Source organism: Pleurodeles waltl, chromosome 11 (genome assembly GCF_031143425.1).
Source record: "Pleurodeles waltl isolate 20211129_DDA chromosome 11, aPleWal1.hap1.20221129, whole genome shotgun sequence".
In the NCBI taxonomy this organism is placed as follows: domain Eukaryota; kingdom Metazoa; phylum Chordata; class Amphibia; order Caudata; family Salamandridae; genus Pleurodeles; species Pleurodeles waltl.
The window spans coordinates 796,015,144-796,038,289 of NC_090450.1; positions in this window are offsets into that span (position 1 = coordinate 796,015,144).

Consider the following 23,146-nt stretch of genomic DNA (forward strand, 5'->3'; position numbering starts at 1 on the left):
GAAAGAAAGAAGAATAAAAACCTAGATTGTGCTGGTTGTGCAGCACCTCCTCAATTGCTTGTTTTCAGAGAAGTAATCATATTTCTTTTTTGAGAACTGGAAGATGATAATGGGTTGTCTTCTGTGGAGGAAACCTTTGAGGTTTGTGAACAAATTCATGGTGTGACCATGCTGGATTACGTCCAACACCCATTTGTCAGAAGATATGAGCTTCCATTGATTGAAGAATTTGGATAATTTGTGGCCGAATTGATATGGAACTTATGGTTACAGGGGCTGGGGTGCTTCATTATTTCCCATTGGTATCTGAGACTTTCCTCCTGCTGAAGGATGTTGATGCCCTGGCTATGTAGAATAAGCACCCAATATGGTTGACCTAATCCTGGCTACGAAAACCCTGTTGCGAGTAGGGCTGAAACCACTGTTGGAATTGCCTTTGGGAGGTGTACTGGCCTCCACAATGGGGGAAGAGCCTCTCCTCTCTGGCCAAGAACCAAGAGATGAAAAATAAAACGATAATTGCACTATTGTTTTATTTTTCATCTGCTGGCTCAGACAATAGTACAGGGAGAGGCGGGGCTGGGTAATGGGAGGTGATAGGGGGAGGAGGGGAGAGTGCATCTAAGTGTGAATGTGTGTTTGGCCTGCCGTCTCAGGCCGATCAAACACACATGTGCACTTAGGTTTCTCCAGCCCGGCTGTATCTGGGCAAAAGTCACTGACACTCAGACCAATCCTAATGCTCCATTCCTGCTAGCTTTTGCATGAAAGCAGCATCAGGATTGCTGGGGAGCCTGTGTTGGTGTCAGAGAGAATGTTGGGACACCAGAAGAGGAGCGAGGTGGCAGAAGGTGGCAGGAGGCAGCGGAATCGGCCAAAAAGGTACGTTTTCAATTTTTTTTATTTTTTTATTTTTTGGTTTTTCCCCGTCCTCATTGTCCCACCCACACCCGCCCCTTGACATTTGTGACAGCCACCGGTGCTGACCTCTCTATCTGCCTTGAAAGGGCAGGAAGCTTCTCTTCTGTACGTTTGCTAGTGACTTAGCTGTGCTCGTGTCAGACTTGAGTGACTGCAATGCATTTTCAATGTGTGCTCTCCGTCGAACGACATGCCCAGTATTTTGGCCTGAAACTCTGAATGGAAAGTAGTGGCTTTAAGCCAACCTTGGTGCCTCAATCCCACCACTCCCGCCATTTGCCTGAAGGCTGTGTAAGAAATGTCCATGGCAGCATCTATGATCGTGGAAGAGGCCTTTTCACCTCCGGCCAGGATCTATCTCGCCTCTTTTTTCTTGTAATCAGGGAGATAGTTCAGTGACGATGAGATGTCAGACCACAACTGCGGGCGTATCTCCCCAGGATAGCCATGGCATTGGAGGCTCTGATCAAAGGTGCAGCCATCACAGTGAATCTCTTGCCTATATTGTCCAGCTGGCGGCCTTCCTCATCTGGAGGAGCTGTGCCTGGTGACAAAGGATTTTTTGTTCTCCCCTGAGCTGCTTGCACAATGACCAAATCTGGTTGGGGATGGCCAATAAAACAAGTAGGGGAACTTTCAGGAGCCTTGTACTTCTTTTCCAATTTTGGAATGACAGCCACCACAGACACTGGTGTCTTCATTAATTTTAGGCCTTTCTGCCAAATAAAATCCACGATAGGGATGGTCTGAGTAGTGCGTTGTGCTCCTGCCTTAAAAAGTAAGAGGAAACTCTCTGTTTGCTTAGCTGGCATAGGAAGGTCGAAGCGCTTAGACACTTTGGGGGTCATTACGACCCTGGCGGACGGTGTAAAAGGTGCGGTAATACCGCAAACAGGCCGACGGACAAAAAAAGGGAATTATGACCCTGGCGGAAACCGCCAACAAAGACAGCCACTTTAACACACCGACCGCCACGGCGGTACAGACAAGCAGCGCAGCGGTCACCGCCAACAGACAGGCGGGAGACAATGTACCGCCCACACTATTACAACCCGCCAATCCGCCACCTTTTCCGGGGCGGATTCACCGTGGATAAAAACACGGCGGAAACAGCTTTTGCTATGGGAAAACGCTCACCTTAGCATATCCCACGAGGAACGACGACTCCATGGACCCCGAACTCCAAATACTGCCTGCCCTTGTCTTTCTGCTCCTTTACGACCAACAGCGAGTAGGCGCAGAAGATACCGGTGAGTACTGCATCTACGACACGGGGGAGGGGGGAGGCAAAAGTTAGGGGGACACCCACCAAACACCCCCACCCTCGCATAGTACAACATACACACCAATGCAGTCAAAAATATCACATTAACAACCCACAATCCCCCCGGAAGAATGAAAACACAAAGTGAATTTCGGTCAAACATTGTAATGTGCCAATATACATGTCTTACAAAAATATACAGATATATATGTCTAAATCACTCATAATTATATATACAATACAAGAAGTAGTGCAGATATGTACACAACAATGTCCGTGCACCAACAGTCCAAAAATGCATGGGCGAGGCCCACAATAGATACCTGATCAAAATCGGAGAGAACACTGCCGGGGCATCAGATAGAAAGAAAACAGGCACCTCAGGGGGAAGGGAAGGGGGGGCACCTCAGCCAGATGAATGCGAAGCCAGATCCACGACGGGGCTCCATGCCCATTGATGTATCCTGGGGAGTGCAAAGCCACAGTCTCTCAAGTCTCTACAGTGGGTGGGTTGCCACTGTGCCATCCTGGGGAGTGCAAAGCCACAGTCTCTCAAGTCTCTACAGTGGGTGGTTTGCCCACTGAACAATCCTGGGGAGTGCAAAGCCACAGTCTCTCAAGTCTCTACAGTGGGTGGGTTGCCCACTGTGCCATCCTGGGGAGTGCAAAGCCACAGTCTCTCAAGTCTCTACAGTGGGTGGTTTGCCCACTGAACAATCCTGGGGAGTGCAAAGCCACAGTCTCTCAAGTAGATGCAGGTCTCCACTTGTTCTGGAGGGGTACTGGTGCCCAGACTGGATGCGTCTCCCCGTGAAAGTTCCTGTCCTATCACTGTCCCAGCTGCACATGGGATAAGTTTGCCTGATGTGGCGGGCCATTCATTCCTACACGGTCTTTGCCCTGTTCAGCGGTGCTTTGACATGGCGGTCTTTGCCCTGTTCAGCAGTGCTTTGCCATTGAGGTTCAGGACTGTTCAGCGGTGCTTTGCCATGGCGTTCTTTGCCCTGTTCAGCGGTGCTTTGCCATTGAGGTTCAGGACTGTTCAGAGGTGCTTTGCCATGCCGGTCTTTGCCCTGTTCAGCGGTGCTTTGCCATTGAGGTTCAGGACTGTTCAGCGGTGCTTTGCCATGCCGGTCTTTGCCCTGTTCAGCGGTGCTTTGCCATTGAGGTTCAGGACTGTTCAGCGGTGCTTTGCCATGCCGGTCTTTGCCCTGTTCAGCGGTGCTTGCCATTGAGGTTCAGGACTGTTCAGCGGTGCTTTGCCATGCCGGTCTTTGCCCTGTTCAGCGGTGCTTTGACATGGCGGTCTTTGCCCTGTTCAGCGGTGCTTTGCCATTGAGGTTCAGGACTGTTCAGCGGTGCTTTGCCATGGCGGTCTTTGCCCTGTTCAGCGGTGCTTTGACATGGCGGTCTTAGCCCTGTTCAGCGGTGCTTTGACATGGCGGTCTTTGCCCTGTTCAGCGGTGCTTTGCCATTGAGGTTCAGGACTGTTCAGCGGTGCTTTGACATGGCGGTCTTTGCCCTGTTCAGCGGTGCTTTGACATGGCGGTCTTTGCCCTGTTCAGCGGTGCTTTGCCATTGAGGTTCAGGACTGTTCAGCTGTGCTTTGCCATGCCGGTCTTGATACTGACATTGGTGTGTGGCATGACGATCTCTACACTGGGCATTGGTGTGTGGCATGACGATCTCTACACTGGGCATTGGTGTGTGGCATGACGATCTTCACACTGGACATTGGTGTGTGGAATGACGTTCCATCATTGGCCAGCGTGGCTGTGGCATCCGGTCCCCTCCTGGGCTGTGACTCCGGCAGTGGTCTCCTGACCAGTGACGATACTTGGGCCCTCCTGGGCTGTGACTCTGGCGGTGGTCTCTGGACCAGTGACGATACTTGGGCCCTCCTGGGCTGTGACTCTGGCGGTGGTCTCCTGACCAGTGACGATACTTGGGCCCTCCTGGGCTGTGACTCTGGTGGTGGTCTCTGGACCAGTGAAGATACTTGGGCCCTCCTGGGCTGTGACTCTGGCGGTGGTCTCCTGACCAGTGACGATACTTGGGCCCTCCTGGGCTGTGACTCTGGCGGTGGTCTCTGGACCAGTGACGATACTTGGGCCCTCCTGGGCTGTGACTCCGGCGGTGGTCTCCTGACCAGTGACGATACTTGGGCCCTCCTGGGCTGTGACTCCGGCGGTGGTCTCCGGACCAGTGACGATACTTGGGCCCTCCTGGGCTGTGACTCCGGCGGTGGTCTCCGGACCAGTGACGATACTTGGGCCCTCCTGGGCTGTGACTCCGGCGGTGGTCTCCTGACCAGTGACGATACTTGGGCCCTCCTGGGCTGTGACTCTGGCGGTGGTCTCCTGACCACTGACGATACTTGGGCCCTCCTGGGCTGTGACTCTGGCGGTGGTCTCTGGACCAGTGACGACGGTGCTGGTGGTTGTGTCTGGACCACCGGAAAAGATGGCGCACTTCTCCGCCGTGACACTCACAACAGGCTGGGCCGACTTCCTCTGGACCTTCCCCACCTTTTTTGGAGTTACAGCTGACTCACCAATCGCCTTTGATCCCATTTCACTTGTTGTCCCACCAGGAGTCTTGACACGGTCCCGTCGTCCACTCTCCAGTTTCAGAGCCTTTACAGGGGGTGGGCTGCCAGTGCCTTGGCTCCGGGTCCTACTGCCTGCCCTGGTGGACGGTGCACTCCAAAAACCTGGAACACGCACCACTGGTACTGGAGGCTTTTTGGCTGAGGCGCTACGACGGGACTGATGAATTGGAGGGGGGGTGGGGGCAAAAAGGTCAATTTGACAGAGGGACAGTTTCTGATGGACACTGGGATGGGTAGCTGGAGGGGGTCTGGGAGTGGAGCAAGAGGAGGTGGTTGTCAGAGGTGTCACTTTAGGTTTTTTGGGTGCAGGTGCAGGTATTGGAGGCTGTCGTGAGGTGGATGGATGTTGGGTGAGTGATTGCCGGTGTTTGTGTACTTTGGGAGGGGGCATCACAGACACACTGGGAGAGGACACAGGGGACGTGTAAATGGCAGTGGAGGTGGTTAGTGCAGGTGAGCGGCTTGTGGTGCTGGGTGTCCTGGTGCGAGTCCTAGTGCCTGTAGATGTGGTGCATGCAGGTGTGTGTGTAGACGAGACTGGGAGGAAGGAGGGAGAAGAGGAGGAGGGGGACACAGTGGAGACAGTGGATGTTGCTGTATCTGTATGTGTGTGATGCTTGTGTGAGTTCCTGTGGTGTGTCTGGTGCCTATGTTTGCTTGAGCTACTTGTGTGTGTTGGCTTGTGTGCATGCTGGTCTGTAGGTGTGCTTGGGATGGGCTGGGGTACAGGGGATTGGGTCTGGGTGGAGGAAGTTGGAGGGGGGAGGCTAGACACAGGGACAATGGCTGCCATCAGTGCTGAGGCCAGAGATTGCAGGGTTCGCTGAAGGGCAGCCTGACCAGAATGAATGCCCTCCAGGAATGCATTACCGTGTTGCAACTCTCGTTCTACACCCTGGATGGCATTCACAATGGTAGACTGCCCAACAGTGAGTGACCTGAGGAGGTCAATGGCCTCCTCACTGAGGGCAGCAGGGGTGACTGGACCAGGGCCTGAGGTGCCTGGGGCGAAGGTGATGCCCACCCTCCTGGGTGAGCGGGCACGGGGCGAACGCTGAGGGGCTGCTGGGAGGGCGGTGCTGGTAGGAGAGGTGGCGGCTGTACCTGTAGAAGTGGGGGGCACAGATGGTGCCGCCACCACAAGGGAGCTCCCATCATCGGACGAGTCCATGTCGCTGGTTGCTGATCCGGTGGCCGACGTGAAGCTCCCCTCGCCCTCCGTCCCACTGGTGCATTCAGAGTCTGTGGTGTGGCCCTCCATGGCCATGTGGGATGCAGCTCCCTCGTGCTCCGGTGCCACTGTACCTCCGCCTGATGATGCTGATGTACAAAAGGACAGGGAGAGCAGAAAATGTGGGGGAGACAGAAGTAAGAGAGTTTTAGTGCATGGCATACCGCTACCGTTGGCGGACAAGACAGACGCAGCAGCCCCATGCATTACGCCGTGCTGCTGGCCTCTGCACATGCAATTTCTGGGATAAGGCCTACATGGCAATGGTGGACATCTGCGCACATGGATGCCACAGGGGCAACTATACCTCGACTTGGCACTCTGCTGAGGTGGGGTAGAGTGCCACATGGCCTACATCACGGAGGGGCCTTGCCTACCTAACTCGCCCTGGCCTAGGGACACCCACAGCCCACCTCCCCCACCCATACCCCTCCACTGCAGGCAAAGTCCTCAGAATGATTGTGTAGTCACCCCCTTGTGTCTGCTGTGATGTCCTCAAGCGCCCATCCAACTCCGGGTAGGCCACCGCCAGGATCCGGAACATCAGGGGGGTCAGGGTGCGACGGGCACCCCTCCCACGTTGGGAGGCCATCCCCAAGCTGAGCCTCCGCCGTCTTCTTGCTGCAGCGGCGAATGTCCTCCCATCTCTTCCGGCAGTGGGTGCCCCGTCTCTGGTGGGCCCCCAGGGTCCGGACCTCCTTGGCGATGGCACGCCAAATGTCCCTCTTCTGGTGGGCGCTGACCTACATGACATGCACAAGGGAAGAGGAACAGTCATTACCAACTGCACCGTCAATGTGAGTGGCCCCCTCCCTACTCTGACCATGTGGCCCATTTATTCCCATGCTTTACTGTAGTATGAACTCTGCCCCCTTCCCTCTTCCACCCAGCCCTGTCCACCCAGGCCTAGCCCATACAACATGCTCCCTGTGTACTAACCTGTTGGTCTGGAGGACCGTAGAGTAGCATGTACTGGGGGAGGACCCCATCCACAAGTTTCTCCAACTCCTGTGCAGTGAAGGCAGGGGCCCTTTCCCCAGACGCAGCAGCCATCATCGCTTCCAGACCGAGGTCACAGCAGCACTAGCAGTGTAGGTCCTCTCCTGTCGAAGGTCAGGTATCTAGTGATTGAACAGATAGAAAATGGCGGTGACGTCCGCGGCGGTGACGTCCGCGGCGGTGCGCATCCTCACCGCCAGCGCACCTGTTCATTGGCTCCTGGGACCCATAGGGTCCAATGTTAACCAATGCAGCAGTGCGCCGCGGTCTACGACCGCCTACCGCGACGGTTTGCAACGCCAGCGCTGTTACCCCACAATCCCATTGTCCCAGTTTAGAGGTCAGGCAGCCGCCATTTCAGGGGCCCACATGGATTCTTTTTCAACTGCGTCACACATACCGAGGCCTACACTCAACACACATACAGGAAGGGTTCATTGTCTGGTGTAGTCTTGTGTGTGACTGTGGGTACATACCTGGAGGAATAGTGACTGTTTCTTCGCTGTTGTCCTTCTTAGGCACCGTCAGCTGGGACATATGAGAAGATGGCGGAATCCTCCGGTGTACCGACCGCTGGTGGACCTGTTGACAATGGAAGAGAGACATTTAATCGGCACCTATAGGTTTGACCGTGCCACAATCCAGGAACTATGTAGCCAGTTGGAGCCATACCTGATGTCACCAATCCGCCATCAGACTGGAATCCCCCCTGACGTGCAGGTGCTGTCAGTGCTCCATTTCCTTGCAAGTGGGTCTTTTCAGACAACAGTGGCCATGGCATCAGGGATGTCCCAGCCTATATTTTCCAACCTGTTGTCCAGTGTTGGCTGCCCTGCTGAAACACGTAAGGAGATACATCATTTTCCCTGAGGTGGAGGATTTGCCTACAGTGAAAGGTGACTTCTATGCCCTTGGACATATCCCCAACGTCATAGGTGCCATTTATGGGACCCATGTAGTCTGGAACCCCCCCGCAGGAGTGAACAGGTGTACAGGAACCGGAATAGTTATCATTCGATTAATGTCCAGATGGTCTGTTTGGCAGACCAGTACATCTCGCAGGTAAATGCTATGTTCCCTGGCTCTGTGCATGACGCCTACATCCTGCGGAATAGCAGCATCCCTGATATGATGGGTCAACTCCAGAGGCACAGTGTATGGCTATTGGGGGACTCTGGTTACCCCAACCTTTCCTGGCTATTGACCCCAGTGAGGAATCCCAGGACCAGGGCAGAGGAACGCTACAATGATGCCCATGGGCGGACTAGGAGGGTTATCAAACGCACCTTCGGCCTTCTTAAGGCCAGGTTCAGGTGCCTCCATATGACAGGTGGGTCCCTATTCTACTCACCGAAGAAGGTGTGCGACATCTTCATCGCCTGCTCCATGCTCCATAATTTAGCATTGCGACGCCAGGTGCCTTTTCTGCAGGAGGATGGTCCAGATGACGGTGTTGTAGCAGCTGTGGAGTCTGTGGAGCCTGTGGACAGTGATGAGGATGAAGCTGAGGAAGAAGAAAACGACAACAGGGAGTCAGTCATACAGCAATATTTCCAGTGAAACTCAGGTGAGTACATTTTCAGGTTTAACATTACATTAACTTTCACACGTCTACCTCTATCCTGTACCGACATTTCACTCACTATTTGTTTACTGTGTTGTCCCCTTCCATTTCAGTTTCACAAATGTGGTAACCTACGTGTCAACTGCTTGCATCCCTGAAGGGCTTGTGATGTGTGACATTGGTATGTTAGCCTTCCAATGGGTAACCCATTATGACTCTGTCATTGATAATACAAAATTACAAATCATAGACTGACTCCAGTTTTTTTAGTGTTTCAAGGGTGTTTATTTAAGTGCTAAAAATGAAGGGTGGTTGTAAAATGGTGACGGGTGATGGTGGAGGAATGTCCCTGGCAGAGTCCAGTCTATTAGTCTCACAGGTACATTGCACATCTGCCCATTGGAAGTGGAGCTGGGGCAGTTCCGATTTGGACAGGGTAACAAAGTGGGACAGTGGGGGGACAATCAGGGTGGTCTCATTTCCTGGCGGGGTCTTGCCATCTTGCTCTGTCCTGTTCCTGGATCTCAGGGCCCGCTTGCGTGGTGGTTGTCCGTCTGCAGGGGATGGGGTGCTGGTGTGGTGGTCCTGTGGCGGGGCGTCCTGTCAACTAGCGCCAGCGGAGGTGGTAGGCAGTTCATCGTCGTGGCTAGTGTCAGGGGCCCCTTGGAGTGCCACGGTGTCCCTCAAGGTCTTTTGAATGTCCGTCAGCACCCCTACGATGGTGCCCAGGGCGGAGCTGATGGTCCTGAGCTCCTCCCTGAACCCCAAATACTGCTCCTCCTGCAGACGCAGGGTCTCCTGCAACTTGTCCAGGACCGTGGCCATCGTCTCCTGGGAGTGGTGGTATGCTCCCATGATGGAGGAGAGGGCCTCGTGGAGAGTTGGTTCCCTTGGCCTGTCCTCCCTCTGTCGCACAGCAGCCCTCCCAGTTCCCCTGTGTTCCTGTGCCTCCGTCCCCTGGACCGTGTGCCCACTACCACTGCCACCAGGTCCCTGTTGTTGTTGGGGTGGTGGGTTAGCCTGGGTGCCCTGTAGTGGTGGACACACCGCTGATTGACCTGTCCTGGTTAGGGAGGTTTGGGCCCGCTGGGTGGGTGCTGTGCTGGTGTTACCAGAGGGTGGAAGTTTGGTGTTGGGCTGTGGCTGGGCAAGGGGAACCGACTGTCCTGAGGCCCACAATGGTCCGGGCTGGTCATCAAGATCCAGTAGGGTAGAGCTGCTGTTGTCACTGTGGGTCTCTTCTGGGGGTGGAGTGGTGTTGTCTGGACCCTCTGGTGTGGTGACGTTCCTTCGGGTTCCTGCGGGGGTAATAGTACATGATTATTGCATGTGTGTGTGTAATGGTGTGCAATGGTTGGGTGTGCGTGAACCCCAGTGCAGGCATTCCTGTGTGTGGGGTTGTTTGCTGATGGTTGGGGGGTGTTCTGGGTATGTGCAGTGGGCATGCTTTAGTGATGGGTGTCCATGGTTAGTTGTGTCATGCAGGTCTTGGGGTTCGGATGTGTAGTTGGTGTTATTAGTACATTAGTGAGGAGTTTGGGTGATAGGGAGGGTGTGAGGGTGGGGGTGTGTGATAGCATGCAGGTAGGGTGGGGGATGTGATAGTTAAGATTTGACTTACCAGTGTCCGTTCCTCCAACGACTCCTCCGAGGCCCTCAGGATGCAAGATGGTCAAGACTTGCTCCTCCCATGTTGTTAGTTGAAAGGGAGGAGGTGGGGGTCCGCCGCCAGTCTGCTGTACCGCGATGTGGTGCCTGGATACCATTGAACGCACATTCCCCTGTAGGTCGTTCCACCTCTTCCTGATGTCCTCCCTATTTCTTGGGTGCTGTCCCACTGCGTTGACCCTGTCCACTATTCTTTGTCATAGCTCCATCTTCCTTGCAATTGATGTGTGCTGTACCTGTGAGCCAAATAGCTGTGGCTCTACCCGTAGGATTTCCTCCACCATGACCCTGAGCTCCTCCTCTGAGAAGTGGGGGTGTCTTTGGCGTGACATGGGGTGGTGTGTGTGATGCGTGGGGTGGTGTATGTGGTGATGAGTGTGGTGAGTGTAGTGGTATGTGGTGTTTTGTGCTTGGATGTTGTGTGGGTGATGGTGTTGTGTGCCTCTGTGTGATGGGGTTGTCTATTCTGTGCTCTCTCTCTCGCCTTCTCTCAGAATTTCTGGTTGTAGGGGTTTGAGGGTGATGTGGGTGTGTGTTTTTTATTGTATTGGATGTGTGGGTGTGGTGTGTGTATGTGTATCAGGTGTGTGTATTTCGAAATGTCCAATGTGGCGGTGTTTTGTAGATGTGTGTGTATTTTGAGCACTGCGGTGTGTACCGCTATTGGAATACCGCGGTTGAAAGACCGCCGCGTGGATTCGTGGGTCGTAATAGCAAGGCGTGTTTCTGTTGGCGTGGAGGTGGAGGATTTGTTTCCGCATGTTTATCGCTGACCTTTGGTGTGGCGGTATTGTGTGGGTGTTTGAATTTCGGCGGATTCCGTGATGTGTGTCATAATAGCTGTGGCGGTCTACCGCCGCCGCGGAGGTGTATTGGCGGTCTTCTGCACGGCGGTAAGCGCCTTATACCGCCAGGGTCGTAATGACCCCCTATGTCCACTAAATAGTGGAAACTGACAATATTCACAGGTGACTAATTGACCACTAGTGAGGTAGGAGACTCTGACATTGTTGTGACATAATCCTCCCACTCATTATGATCAGTGGGATTCAATTGAGTCTTGCCCTCTTGCAATTGCTAATCATTGCTGCCTTGGAAAGTATCCGGAAATTATAGTGGTGGTGGTATAGGTTTGTCTTTCCGAGGCCTAGGCATGCTTTGTAGAGCAGGAGTTGTGTCAAGTGCCTCCTGTCTTGGTGGAGGCTGCTGAGATGGATTGGCATACGAGAATCTTTTGTAGTAATCATTTATCATCATGCATAAGTCTGTGACCAGTGTGATAGGAATATTGAATGTTCCTGAACATGATGCTGCTCATCTTCTAGGATGCCCCCATCAGAGAAAGAATAGTCGCCTTCCAGGAATGCTGAGTGATCTTCTTCCTCTGATTCTTGACATTTTATCCTCAACTGTGAAGGGCTGTAAGCAGGGACAAACATGCCCTCATCCTCAGACTCTTGGTACTCAAGAAGATGAGCTGGAAGCAGTGTGGAAGTTTCAGAAAAGTTCTGAGGCATAGATGAAGTTGTGCCTTTACAAGGAACATGCAATGTGTCTTTTCCCAACGTTGACAGGGTCATTGACGGGGCCATCAACGGGAAAGTCAACGGTAGTGCCAGTGACATTGCACTGATAGGAAACTTTGCCAACAGTTTAGCAGCAGACGCAGACCCTGTCGTCGGAGTAGTTGACAATGAAATCTTAGTCATCAGAGAAGGACTTGACAAGGACGACGAGGATGCCATTGTCACAAATTTCAGTTGCAAAGCGTGCACAGTTGTCATTTTAATCATCGATGTGGTGGAAGTCGCCGTCAATGGTGCAGCTTTTGGTAACATGGAAGCCATTGATGGTAAGTTTTTCATTGACGGTGCGGTCACAGACGATTTTTTCCTGAAGAGGTTTCCTCGAAAGGGGTATAAGGAGCAGATGGAGGTGCTGAATCCAACCTTTGATGCAAAGAATAACCAGCTGTCTCCTTTCTTGGTCGTTTCCACTCACTAGTCTCTCTACTGTGAGATGTAGATTCTTTTTAGAATGATTCTCCCTCTTTCCTTTTTCTGTAAGTGGTATGAGTCTTTTCCTCACACTCTGAACCTAAGTCAGAGACAGCCTTCTTTTTCTTTAGCCACAGAAGTAGTCTTCCTTCAGAGGGAGTTTTAGACTCAGGCAGTCTGTTTAAAAAACACAGACAAACACCCTTTCAAACTGTACCTGAGATGATGGTAATAGTTGAAGATATGAACTGGGAACTGCAGGTCAGAAGGTTAACAGTGACACACTGTGACTGAGCAGAGCTCAGGGAGACTCCTTCACACATGACTTGTGGTAAGAAATCTAAGGTATGGAGACTCAGCGGGTGAAGAGTACCCCTGGGTCTCTGGTCTGATTGGCGGAAGTTTGGGTGGATTAAATCAATGTGAACGGGCTACTAACTGATATTGTATTTTCAATGGAGTTTCATGCTAATGCTTTAGCATTGCTTTTATTACTTTTATAGTGGGACTCACACCATGACAACAGGGAAGATTCAAGCATGTGAATCTAAAAAAGAAACAATAGTGAAGAACTGATTATACTGTACCTAATCTATTGGGACCAGATAGGCTTCATCACTCACCTCACTACTCCTCTACCTCACACTAACCCACAAAAGTACATATTCCATGGCAGGTAAATGACAAGAGGGCCAATAAAGCTGAGCTTTCTCTAGATAAAAAGCATTTCAGAGGGCAGAATGGCCATATCTTTTTCATGTTCTGTTGCAAGCTTCGGGACAGGTTCAAAACAGCTGATGGTTATACACAACTCCTCAGCAGTGAAAGAGTGTAAAGGACACACACCCAAATAATTTGCAATAAAGCTGAAAGCAAGCCAGGTGTGTCCTCTCTCACCCCTGCTGTTTGTACTAGCACTGGTGCAGTTGAAGAAATACAGGCTATGCAGTAATTTAAACACCAGTTGGGGAACGCAACACATTCTTGCACTCAGATGATATTTTGGTCACCCTCTCCAACCCACAGGAGTCAATACCCCATTTGATCACAAGGATGTCCAGATTTCCCCAGCTTTCAGGCTATAAAATAATACTAAGATGAATGTGAAGCACTACCTCTCACACACCACACCACCATAGCCACAATAGCTGACTACCCCTTCAAATGGGACATGTCCTTCCTTAAACACAGGGGGATTCTGATAAACACTGGTATCCTGCCTATAGTAAATAACAATTGTGTCACTCCCCTATCCTTCCCTCCTCTGCCTTTATATCTTTGGCTGACAGCAGCAAAAAAAACCTGAGTGCCACCCCCGAAACCCTCAAATTACCCCCAGGCTCATTTGCTTTGGTATCTGATTTGTCCCATTACAGGTCTGGCCCAAGCCTCAGATGAGTGTGCATGGTGTTAAGAAAGCAGCCTTTTTTCCTAGAATGGCTCTTAGGGTGGCTTCCTTCTGCACTTCATGCCATTGTTAGTTCAGTCCTGGCAGTTTGCTACACATGTTGCTATTAAATTAAGGTTTAGACATGGAGATTAACTGACTATGGACTACGTGTTTCAGTTAAGGAGGGTTAGATTCTGTGAAAGAACCTCATAAGGTCTCCACATTTACCTCATGTATGATACTCACCTTGGAACAGTAATTGGAAAGTAAATGCAAAGGCATATTCAAAAGACTTGTCATTAAAGAATATTATCAGGACTTATCTTTTGATTTTTTTGGCTAGGAAGATCCAAGTCACTGGTATGCTTGTGATTGAGCCTAAAGGGGTTTTGACGAACCTGGTCCGATAAGTACTGCTTCCTGGAGGGCCTCCTCCAGATTTTGAGGCCCCTTTGAGAGACTGTGGGGAACCAGGAAGGGCAACCTCTTCCCCATCATCAGGATTAGTCTCTTGAAGTGGTCTGGTGGCATCAGTGTGGACTTGATAGCCTCTTCAAAGGAGAACTGCCTATAACTCATCATAAGTAAAGTAGACCTTAACTGGGGCTGAACTCAATCTTGCTTTGAAAGGATCAAAATATTTTTGGGGGGTTTAGTGGATCCTGCCCTGTCCTTTTCCCTCAAAATGACAGTAAAGAAATTGAGATGGGGAAGTTGATCTCCGCTAGAATTTGCCACAAAACAAATTGAACCCCTTGAGAAACAAATACAATCATATTGGGGCTCTGAAAGGGCTCACTTACATTCAGGCTTTTTTCCTTAAATCATCTGGATCTCACATTGGTGTGGACCCAGAAAGCAAAATCGCCTTAGAAGGTTCTGGCTCCCATAGTCCTAGAGTCCAATTCAAGCCAACAAAAATCCAATGTGTTTATTTTGCAGTGATCCAAGTAAACCTTTATTTCCTGTTTCAAACTCATCAAGGTCTCTAGTTCTTCATCTGAATGCTTCCATTCATCTCCAATGCAACTATATGCATTACTATGATGCCCTCCTGCCCGCTGTTCTTTGGAACTAATTTTTCCCTTTAATCTGAATGTCAGAAAATTAAAAAATATTCAGATGATATGCTCAGCATATTAACTGTGTTTCTTCATGATCTTCCAACATAAGTAGAGGTCAGGTAAAATGAGAAGCATCTTGAAGTTACCACAAGCAAACCTGAGGAAATCAGTATCCAAGATGGCTGCCCATGGCCAAAGGTTCCTAATAGCGACCAAAAGACAATTCTGAAAGACCCTGACATTTTTATGGATTCCTTTTTTTTATAGGGTCTCTATAAGCTCCCTGAAGACCTACAAATGGAGACTAGTAGGGCCCCCTCGCACACCGCCAAGCTTCTTTTCTGATTTTAAACAAGAAAAATGTGAGATTCTCGCATTTCTAATTCAAGACCTATCCCTATAATTAGGAAGAAGTGCAAGCGACAGAGTGCTAAGAGGAAACGTTGTAGGATAAATTAAAAGAGAACAAGGAAAATAGGATTTGATGTGGAGGATGCCGTACAGGCTCATAAGTTGGATTGCCCTGCAGAGTCTCCATTACCTAAATGCTTCGCTCAATCTATTCCAAAAACAGTGTCTTCTCTTCACTATTCACAATCAGTGGGCAGAGACTGTGCCCTTACGCAAAATAATCACTCTATGATAGGGCTATGGGCGACTTCATCAGTCAACTCTCACTCTACTATAAATCTGATTGTTGACACTTTTAACCCTAAATTGACATCCTGGAACCAAGTGAGTAGGTTTCTAATTATTCCACTTGTGTTGGCTCTGAAATGAAAGACCGACTTTTGATACTTAATTTTGTTGTAGTGTTTGATGACAAATTGTCTCATTTGAATTGCTCTCTGCTACTAAAGTGTATGTCAGAAATCAACCCCTTAAAGTTGATAAGAAGCAGTGATATTTCTATGGTACAATTAGTGGACACCTCAACTGAGAAGAGAACTAGGGTAACTTTAAACTCCAAAGCTATTGTGAACCTGATCTTAGAAAATTTTAATTATTTTTCCATTGAAGTATACATGTTATTCCCTTTCTTCCACAAAGGAGATTGACAAGGCCTGACATGCAAACTGGTATTGACAACTATGCCCTCTTTGAGAATTGTAAGGTTCCTGAAGAGGACTTATTAAATAATGCTGAGTCAACTTGGGTCTCAGTTGGGTTAAACAGTAGATCTGTTACTTTTTTAAGTTAAGATGTTTTGGGGACTTGCACAAGGTATGATAAACTAAGTAAGTAGAATTGGCAGGCAGGAGCACTTAATTCCAACTACGCAAGTCAGCACAAAAATTCACAGGTGTTTTAGCGAGGATATTAAAGTCCTTTCCTGGAACTTACTGGGCTGTTTCTCTAAGTCACAGAAATGTCATTTTCTAGATCCCGAGGGGTGAGATATAATCTTTCTCCAGGAACCCTGGTGTATGGAAAGATGATTATTTTGTAATCAGCTATCCCATGAAAAAAGCCAGAACAGGCCACACAAGTGGAGGTATCACAATCCTCCTTAGTACAACTTACACTTGGACATATAAATCGATTATCAACTCCTCAAATTTAGTAAACTGTATACTTTTTAATTGGTAGGACACTATTAGTCTGACCAGTATGTTCTTGCCAACCTTAACATTCCTCCAGGCCAGTCCTTCAATCCTCTTATTAGTTAATTGTTTCATTTTATTTTTCAGACTACTGATACAGAGAATATCACTAACCTGATAATTATGGAGAATCTAAATGCAAAAGGCTCCAATTATGTTATTTTTTTGTTTGCAGATAGGGCCAGGGAAGAAGCCTAAATTATTCCAAGTCTTGCGTTTCTGGGATTATGTAAAGTAGATAGCCATCTTTTAGAAATTTGCAGGGATAATTGTACTCTGGGACTCTGTGACTGGGAGATTGACTAATTATGCCATTGACCACTATACCTATACAAGTGAAAAGAGTAAATTGTTAATTGACTATATCCTTAATTCTTCCTTATGTATAGATTATTGACTGACCTCAAAATATTGGACTCTCCTTGGAGCGATCATAAAATAATTTCTTTTAACAACACTTAATACAGGAGAAGTTTTTGCCTTGGAATTGTAAGGGTGGTACAGTGCACTTTAGTGCTGTCAATAGTAAAGTGCACTGGAATGCTTTAAATAAAAAAAGAATGTAATAAAAAATGCCATACAGCATAGTGTAGAGAATGAATTAATTTCTGTGGTTGATTTTGACAAGAATATGCAGATACTGGTGGAAAGAAATTAATTTCCACAAGGGCCTTCTTGGGTAGTTATAGATTCTCATAGAGAATTCAGTCTGAATAAATTGATCAATAAATTACAAACTCTTAATTTTTTATCTTTTGCATTAGAGAGAAGGAGAATGATTAAATTATTTAAAAGAAGGCATTCAAGATAAAGAGCTTTAATTTAAAAAAAAATGTCAGATAATATCTGGATAGACCTCCGGGAAGCTGCTTCATATGAAGATTCCAGAGGACTCTGGTTTATAATCAAAATAGACTATGGATGAAGAGTTAAGCCAAAACCTAGTAACATCTCAAGTGCAGATTGGCCTTTTTACATCTCCAATCTGTATGCCACTAACTCTCAATGTGAAGAGACTCTACTCTAAGCACACGGAGATCCCTCAGTCGGGGGAGGAGTCTAGGAGGGCCCCTCAAGGGATCAGATTAAGGAGAGTATTCATCAAGCGAGAGCTTCAGGAGCTAGGGGACCAGATCAAATCTTGAATACAATTATAAAATTGGAAGAAGATAGATAGATAGATAGATAGATAGATAGATAGATAGATAGATAGATAGATAGATAGATAGATAGTGGGTGTGGCTTTTTGGATGGCAACAGTATTTTTAGGGTTCAGGGTGGGTGTGGTTTTTTGGGTGGCAAGGGTATTTTAGTGTTTAGAGTGGGTATTTGGGTGGCTAGTGTATTTTTAGGGTATAGAGCGGATGTGGGTTGTTGGGTGGCAATGCTATCTTTTGTGTTTAGGGTGAGTGTGCTTTTTGACTGGCAAGTGTATTTTTAGGGTTTAGGATGGGAGTGGTTGTTTGGGTTGCAAGGGTATTTTTAGGGTTTAGAATGGGTGTGGGTTTTTTGGTGGCAAGGGTATTTTTAGGGTAGGTATGGGTTTTGGGGTTGTGGGTTAATAAGGTAAGATATAAATGTATGCACATATATATATATATATATATATATATATATATATATATATATATATATATATATAATAGTTTATATTTACCTGTACATTTTTTACCAGTCATATGCCTTTACCATACATTCCATTACAATTATATATACATACAGCTAAATATAGATCTAAAGAGTTTATACTTACCTGTAAAATACGTACATTTTCATTGTAAAGGCATGTGTGTTAAATGCATATTCATTGTAAAGGTCAGCGTGGTAAAGGCATGCGTGGTACAGACGCATGCGTTGTAATGACCACGTTGTTAAGGCATGCATAGTAATGACATGCGTGGTTCTGTTACGCAATCCCAAGGCGCAGCCCCACCCCTATTTTAAGTGTAACTTAGAGCATGGTATTCTGCGACTCTTTTTATTTGTATGAATATTTTGACTTTAAAATCTGTTACTGGGCTTGGGATTTGATTGTTCCAGAGAACAGACTTTGTGATTTTTGTGGAGATTCTCGCCAAACCCTCGAGCATGTCCTTTTTGTTTGCCTTGCATTGCAAGTTAATCAATGATGTCACATCAAAAGAAGCATTGCAATTATTATTCAATTCAGTGAATAAAATGAAGTGTTTTAAAATGTTTACCTTTTTAAAAAAAAATAAGAATAATATATTAATTATGTACTTGGAATATTTAAGAAGTGGATCTCATTGCAGATCTGTATCTTTTAAATAAAATGTGATTTAAAATTGAGGACAATTTATACCCACTCGTCTAAAATTAAGACGGATTTCACATGCTGCTCTGCACTAACCCTATATATGCGGAGGAAGGTGCAAATATACAAAAAGAATGTAAAGCCCCACCTGAATTTCTTTTTTATTTCACTACTCTGATCTCACCAAGGTAATGAAGGCGTTTATATGAACTGGTAGAAAACCGAGACTGAAAATAACTAAATTTCAAAACGCCACAGAAAGTGGTGAACTCTGTCTGCCCTAAGCATAGCTCTGCAGGCTGGTATTCCAACTTCCGTAAAAATAGCATATATGCTACACAATGACCTAGACACACCACTTTGGGTCTTGCGAAAGATAGCACTGTGAAAAATAAGCAAACTCTAGCCACTTTACACAGGCGATCTGAAACGATGATTAGCTACAAATCCCATACTTTATGTAATGACTTATACGTGAAAAAAGGCCATAAAATCCTGGGCAAGCACCATACCCTTCACTGCGGGACACCCCATGGGATAACAGACACATACGTGTGGCTGGGACATAACCACCCTGGAAACACTTCATAGGCAAAGGCATTAGAACCCCTGTCCACCTCCTCACAGTTGACCTATTTAAAACTTTTGTTGAAACAAGTTACGTATTTAATCTTGCCCAGAATCAGTTATGGGACTTTTAAAGACCTCACCACTGCCTCAGGGCCTCACCCAGAGACATATTGGTAGCCTCGACATGACTCCAGCATCTGCAGAAATGAGGGCTTTCAATGGGACAATGCCAGGCCTATATAAGGTACTTACCGATAACACTTTCTCAACCTCCACATCCCAGCATCGGAAGGACTGGTTGTCCCAACAACTTCAACAAGAATATATGATAGGGTATGATGAGGCACTAAGAAATGCTAAATTAACGTTGAGCTTTCATAAAATAATGCACAGATGGCATTGTACCTCACAACGCTCTATGGCATGACACTCTTGCCAGGTGCCACGTGCTAGAGGTGTCCTATTTTCAAGATGACAATAGTACACATATTGTGGAAATGTTTACACTACTCGATGGAAATATAGAGAGAAATGAGTAGGATGCTAGGGACTCGGGGTCAACTGACAGGTCGTATGATTCTCCTGCACAATAATGCAGACAGCCCAGAGGTAAGCAAACAGAAGATGCGATGGTGTGCAACGGTGTTAGCAATGGTAATAATCTGCATACTCAGACTATGGAAAGCCTCCAATGTCCCAGAACCACAAACATAGCAACAAGAAATGCACAGAACAGCTACATGCAAAAGGGGCAGCTACCAACTAAATGGCCAGATGGACAAATATGACATGGTTTGGGGTGACCTTTTGATTACAGTTGACAATTGGAACTGCTAACGTTGGTAAACTGTTTGTGGTAACTCATGAGAGATACCGATTAAGGGCCAGATGTAGCAAATTCCAAGTTTGCGAGTCGCAAACCCGGATGCAGGAGGGTGTCCCTGACACCATCTGCAAATAGCAAGGGGGTCGCAAAGACCCACCTCATTAATATTAATGAGGTGGGTCACAATTTGCAACCCCCCTTCCGATTCGCAGCACTCACAGGGATGGTGGCCTGCTGGAGACAGCAGATCACCATGCCTGTGACTGCTTTTAAATAAAGCAGTTTTTTTTTGTTGTATTGCAGCCCGTTTTCCTTAAAGGAAAACGAGTTGCAATACAAACGAAAAAATGAAACGTTTTTGTTTCATTTTTTCAGAGCAGGCAGTGGTCCATAGGGCCTGCTCTGAAAAAATGTTTTCAGGGCCATTCACAAAGGGGAAGGGGTCCCCTGGGGACCCCTTCCCTTTTGCGAATGGGTTACCACCAGTGTGACACTGGTGGTAACTACGAATTGCTTTGCAACCGCGTTCGCAGTCACAAAGCAATTCTACATTGCGATGCTGCACTGCCCTGCGGATTACAATCTCGTTCTCCACCAGCCTTTTCATGGCTGTAACACTACCATTTAAAGGCTGGCAGAGAACAGGTTCACGGGGCCACAGGGGTGCCCCTGCACTGCCCATACACTTGGCATGGGCAGTGCAGCGGCCCCTTTGCCAGCACCCTCGCAATGTTCACTGTCTGCTTTGCTTTGCAGAACAGTGAACATTGCGATGGTGCTGGTGCACCCTGCTCACTAAAGCATTGCCTCTGGCTTGATTACGAACCGGCGACAATGCTGTAGCCGGCGACAATGCTGTAACCTGTTCCCCACTAGGCTGGCGGGCAGAAAACTAGGTTTCCGCCCGCTAGCCTAGCAGGAAATTCTTAATGGGTCAGGCAGGGAGGTAACCAATGTGGTAGCAACCTCCCTGTCACCATCCGCTGAACTCCTAACCAGTCGCCAAGTTTGTTTTTTGGCCTACAAAATAGCTCATTGGCTACGATTCCAGAAAAACACTGTTTGAAAACCGAGTATCCCATCTCAGCCTTTTATCCTCCAGAAGTCAAAGAAACAAGCACCATTGCATTGAACAAGCACCATTGTATTGGGCGTTATAAACAGCTTATATGTACAGAGCTACAGAGCCACAAGCCTACGGCAGCATGGCCAGCCCCAAAAGCTAAATATATTGATCCTTCCAGTTATGAGCAGTTAAGGTTTCTATTTGTGAAGTGCTAGTGCGCTCCCCAACAGAAGAGTTGATCTTTGAAAGTAAACATTGAGGCTGAAAGCTGAATAAGCATTTACTCATCTGTTTATTAGAAGATAATCAGGTACTTTTAATGCAATTGCCCACGCTGAATGCGGTGTCTTCTAGGCGCTAGATTACTTATTAACTCAAGTACCAACTGATGTATACATTACGGAATAGAAGACAACAGTTGCAATGAGAATGATGCAAATGCAAGAAGTAAAACATTATACTTTTCATATCAGATTTATTGCCTCTAAGTAAATGGGTAGAAACACATTTGAAAGGCAAATGATAGTGGGCACTGGAGAATAACGTCTTCCATGAAGAGCAAGTTTCTCACATGGTCTGTGAGATTGTCTAGTACTATGTTGTGAAACTAATGGCTTTTAACCACTATATGGCAAGCAAATGCGATGTAAAAAGTACAGTTGTATCTCATTTAAAACAAAATGCCTGCGGTGGAGAGAAGGCTCCGCCTTGCCCACCCCATAGAACCTTCCTTTCAGTGGTCAGGTACTCTTTCCATGCTTCCTCATTCATTCCACACAGTATTGGGGGTCGATATCATGACATAAATTGTCATGGCTTCCTTCACTTCCCAATCTGACCCTGTCCTTGCCGGCACACACTCAGGAGCCCTTAACTCAAAGAATGTTAACTTTTCCCATGTCAGGCTACACTGCAAGGAACCCAGCAGGTCACACAAAGACCACCATGAAGCAGGGCTTTAAAGTGTAACATCTCTTCGACTGCTGAGCAGGTGTGCGAGTGGTTTACAGGGATTTGCTAAGCTTGGTCTTGCCTGGCAACCCCAGGGACTTTTTTTCAGGCCAGAAAGGAGGACCGGAAAAGCTCAAGGTCTTGTTGGGGGCAATGAAGGGCACATGGGGTTAGGGCCAGAGAAGGTGCACCACAGAGTTTGTTTGCAGAGCTAATTGTCCCTCCAGGGCCTACCTCAGCGTTGATATTAATTATTTCTTCTTCCTGCACAGGCATGATCTCTTCTATAGATCATCCTTCTTCAGGGACATCCTACTAGCAAAAATTTTCCTACCACGTTCTTTTCCCTTTAAGGCAGATAAGAAAGCACTTCCAAAAAGGTTCAGGACACACAAGTACCTTGCGCACCCCAGGCAGCTGGGCTGATGAACTCACAAGGGAGGCACTGTTCATGGGGATGCAGTCCAGCAATATCCTTTCTTCAGTAGGCAGCACTACTTTGCGAGGTAATCTACAGCTCTCCTTGAATGGGTTTTTACCTAACCTGAAGGGAAGGTAGCTATCGGAGATGTTGGTTTCGGCAGACGGACGATTTACACTCTTATGTAACTCCTGTGTTTGCTCTTGAGAATCGCTTACATCATGAGCAGGGAACTGCTCTTTATTTATTCTCCCTTTGGCCAATCAGTTTTTTGCTATGTTAACATGTCGGAGGAGGGTTTTTTCCAAACAAAGTCATGCACACTTGAATATGATTTCGTGATCATCTCTCTGGTACTGATGTCAAGCAGTTCCTTGTTTTTTCCCACTGAGACGAATACTGCCACAGACTGTCAGAACTAAGGTTAATACCAGAAGTACCACATTAAGGGGTAGACACAAAGTGAACATGCTCATGTTTATTCATTGTTAGCTTTAACACTGATTTCTTTTAGTCATCTGCATCGACAAGCACTTTAGCACTGGTTAGCAGTAGTGAAGTGCACCCAGTCCTAAGACCAGCAAAAACAAAGTCAGCAAAACAGTTGGTCTGAAGGCAAAAGGTTAGGGGGGAAGCCATACCAAGGATACCAGGTCTAACACAATACCAGGTCAATGTTTGGAAAGATGTCGCCATGTCATCAAACTATTGAGCTGTTCTATGT